The following is a 3,554-nucleotide window of genomic DNA, read 5'->3' on the forward strand; positions in this document are numbered from 1 at the left end:
CCAGCCTGGGCGACCGTCTCAAAAAATCAAAACAAAACAAACAAACAAAAAAACACAAAAACAAAAAACATTGCCTCAAGACAGCAAAATTAAGATAGGAAAGGGTAGAGTCCAAGATTGTTGCTTTGCAGTTCTAAGATTTTCTGTACTAATTTAACCATAGGCATGTAACATTTATAAAAATTTGAACAATTGTATTTGTAAAAAAAAATCTCAGAAACAAAGAGCTATGTGGGACATGTAAAGGGTGAAAGTGAGACAAAAGAGGACTATAGTAATTCTATTAATTACAAGGGAATCTGGGATTACCACCCACTGTGTGACTGCCTAATTATGGCTGCAGCGAAGCCCCCCAAGATTCGTGATTGAGGGCCAACGTGGCAGTTCAGCATGGAAACACGCAGAGCACACAGACTCTCTGGGAAGAACTAGGGCAGCCACCACGGAGCTCAGAACCCTAGAGCAAAACCCTGCCATTTTGGCCTTAGGGATCCCCTAACAATGGCTGTGCAGGGAAACCTCCTGGTCAGAAAGGCCCTTTGCCCATATTCAGAGCTTCTAATTCACCTTTCCTTTCCTCATTCTTCAGGCTGGCCTGGAGTCTGGGGCAGAATACTAGAGAACAAGTCAAGTGTAATGAGATAGTAACATAACAACCAATCCCTAACTAATGTCAGAGGGCGTATCTCCCACGGCCTGACATCTCAGGCCCCTGCCTCTTGCCCACTTCACCCACAGTCAGTGCACATAGAGCATCAACTTGACTGCTGTGTAAGGGAACCCGGGGAAAATGACCATTTTGCCAGTGACCCCAGTTCTGTTTGAGTGTAACCACACACTGCTGGGGATTGAGGCTGTTGTTGGAACTGTCCCAGGTTTTACTTCCTCACTGCAATTTCCTGGCAGCCCTGCTCCAAGGCTAGCTGAAATCTTTACTCTTGCCAGAGCCATTCTCAATAAAAATTTGCTGAAGAAATGCTTGCCACCTGAATGAATGATCAGAAGCTGGAAAAATCAGTTTTAAAGAGGAGCTTAGGAACAAGCAGGTCAGCAATTAGAGGTTGGGGGAAGACTGGGAACTTGAGGTGGGTACCTTGGGGAAATGGGGACGTACAGATAACAACTGCATTTTCCTCCCAGTCTTTTTCTTTCTTCTTCTCTTCCTCCTCTCTTTAATCCTGCTTCCCTACTTCCCCTTCTCCCCATCGCCTTCTCCTTCTTCTTCTTTTTCTTTTTTTTTTTCTTGTCATTCCTTAACCCTCCTCATTTTTCCCTCCTTTCTTGTCTTCCTTTGCCCCTGGCCTGGGCTGTGAAGCCTCCTCCAAGATCACCCCTCCTGCTCCACTAGTTTTCCTCTGTGTTTGCAATTTACATGCATTTGCCTGTGTACATAATGCTAATGCTTTACTGTATTTGCATAATGCTCCTAGACCTTCCTTCTGGTCGTTTCTCCTCCAGACTATCTTTTTTTTTTTTTTTCCGTTTTCTTTTAGGAATTCCCACAGAGGGAGAACTGGTTCCATCCTCCCTTCTCCCCACTAGCTCCTCCCCACAACTCCCTGAGGTTAGATGTTTCATAGTGATAGTAGCATGTGTCACTGAGCTCTTCCGCAACTGGAAGCTTTTTCCCCCTCCCTTACCCCATTTGAACACTCTGAGTGAGATTAGTTCAGCAATAATACCACACGTTAAGCAGAATCACTGTAGACAGTGTGCAACCTGGGAAGAACTTCCTGTTCTCCTTTAGTATTGTAGTTGAACCTCTGAACTATACATGGTTGAATTTCTTCTTAAAAATCTTACAAATAAGAAAACAATGTAGTGTATTTATTTTATAAATTTAAAAATACAGCATAACTATTTACATAGCATTTACATTGTAGTAGGTATACAATCTAGAGATGATTTGAAGTACATAGGAGGATGTGCATAGGTTATACACAAATACTATCCATTTTATATAAGGGACTTGAGCATCTGGGGATTTTGATGTCTGAGGGTGTCCTGAAACCAATCCTTCTGCTATATGCCTCAGATACGCAGAAATACTATGTTCAAAAGCCAAGAAAATGGTTACAGGAAAGAAAATGGTTACAGGACAATAGGCTGTTTTCATTGATACAGCAATTGCATCAAGGCAGTAACTCTAAAGGGGGGCATATTCCATGAGAAACAGAAACACATAACCTCTTTTTGTTATTCCAAATCAAAAAGCAATGATGTTTTTCTTTCCAAAAGCATAAAAATGGAGTTGAAACAACAATTTCCCTGGGGAACTTCTGATTGTCATTTTCTACAGAGAAAACCAAATATTGAAATGCATAGTTCCTTTTAAAGAGTTAAATAGCTTAGCTCGTGTATAAATAAAGCAAATCACTATTTTAGAAACTAAGAGCCTATGAAACTACAATTTTAAAAGCTCAAACACAACTCGGTAATTTTATTATAAAATTTGCATTCTGACCTGGTACAAATGTAAAAGGAATTTAAAAGCATCTTCAAATTGTAGAGAGCCAGGGAGAAGGGACAGGGAGATGTAAGTATCATAGTATAGTTATATAATCTGGTGTCAAACGGAGATCAAACATGATAAGCCTAGTATTTACCCTTAATTTTAAAGTGCTACCCTTTGATATTATATTTAACTTAGGACAAATGGAAACACTGCCATCAATTTATGAAGACTTTCCAACAAAACTGCCAGAGCCTTCAGGCTTCTCTGATAGGACAACGACGTGGCCAAGAAGTGGAAAGATCCCTGGACATTGGGATCTAGACACAGATGTGACACTACAGTGAGTGTGCCATGAGGTCTGGGAGAAATCACCTAATTGCTCAGGCCTCAGTTTCCTCCATAGAGGTGTGAGGAGTGGATATTGTGCTAGATCTTAATGTTTTATCAGTCACAGATGGCTTTGGGAATTTAATGAAAGCTATGGGCCTATCCACCTCCACCCTTTTAGGGAAAATACACCTTAGTACATGCACAGAATATTTTACATGCAATTTCAGGATCTCATTTTCCGGCCATTAATGCCTCACAGGGACCATCAAGGGCTTGTAGAGCTACATCATCTGCCTGGTGCCTCATTCTTGCTCCTATGCTTGTATACTGGGCCTCCTCAGTTTAACTGTGACCCAGACTGGGCCACATCTTTCACTCTTTTGGGAACTCCATGATAGTGTTAAGGTTGAAAATATCCTTGATATAATCTTATGAAGTTTAAGGACCGGGAGTGGTGGTTCACACTTTTGGGAGGCCAAATGAGAGGATCACTTGAGGCAGAAGTTTGAGACCAGCCTGGGCAACACAGCAAGACCCTGTCTCCAAAAAAACAAAAATCTTGTTGAATTTAATGCACATAACTATTCACTTGCCTTCATGTATCTCCTGTTTTTGCTGAACTGTATTCTAAAGAGAGAGAATCTAAGAATCCCAAGGAAAGAAACTTCAGATCTTACATTCAGACTGAGTGAGGGTTCCTTGCAGACAAATTGAGTCATGTTTAACCCTAAAAAAATAAAAATCATGTGTGTGTGTTTATATATATATA

The 3,554-nt window shown here is 40.9% G+C and overlaps 1 long non-coding RNA gene across 1 annotated transcript in view; it reads left to right on the top strand.

Moving 5' to 3' along the window:
• Nucleotides 1–787: 787 nt before the first annotated feature.
• The window catches only part of LOC105544581, a 13,835-nt gene continuing 11,068 nt past the window's right edge, over nucleotides 788–3,554 (top strand). Inside the window, exons 1-2 of the long non-coding RNA XR_001006788.1 lie at nucleotides 788–1,046; nucleotides 2,651–2,860. This is a non-coding gene — a long non-coding RNA (uncharacterized LOC105544581). The remainder of the gene's footprint in view (nucleotides 1,047–2,650; nucleotides 2,861–3,554) is intronic.

Source organism: Mandrillus leucophaeus, unplaced genomic scaffold (genome assembly GCF_000951045.1).
Source record: "Mandrillus leucophaeus isolate KB7577 unplaced genomic scaffold, Mleu.le_1.0 Scaffold301, whole genome shotgun sequence".
In the NCBI taxonomy this organism is placed as follows: Eukaryota; Metazoa; Chordata; class Mammalia; order Primates; family Cercopithecidae; genus Mandrillus; species Mandrillus leucophaeus.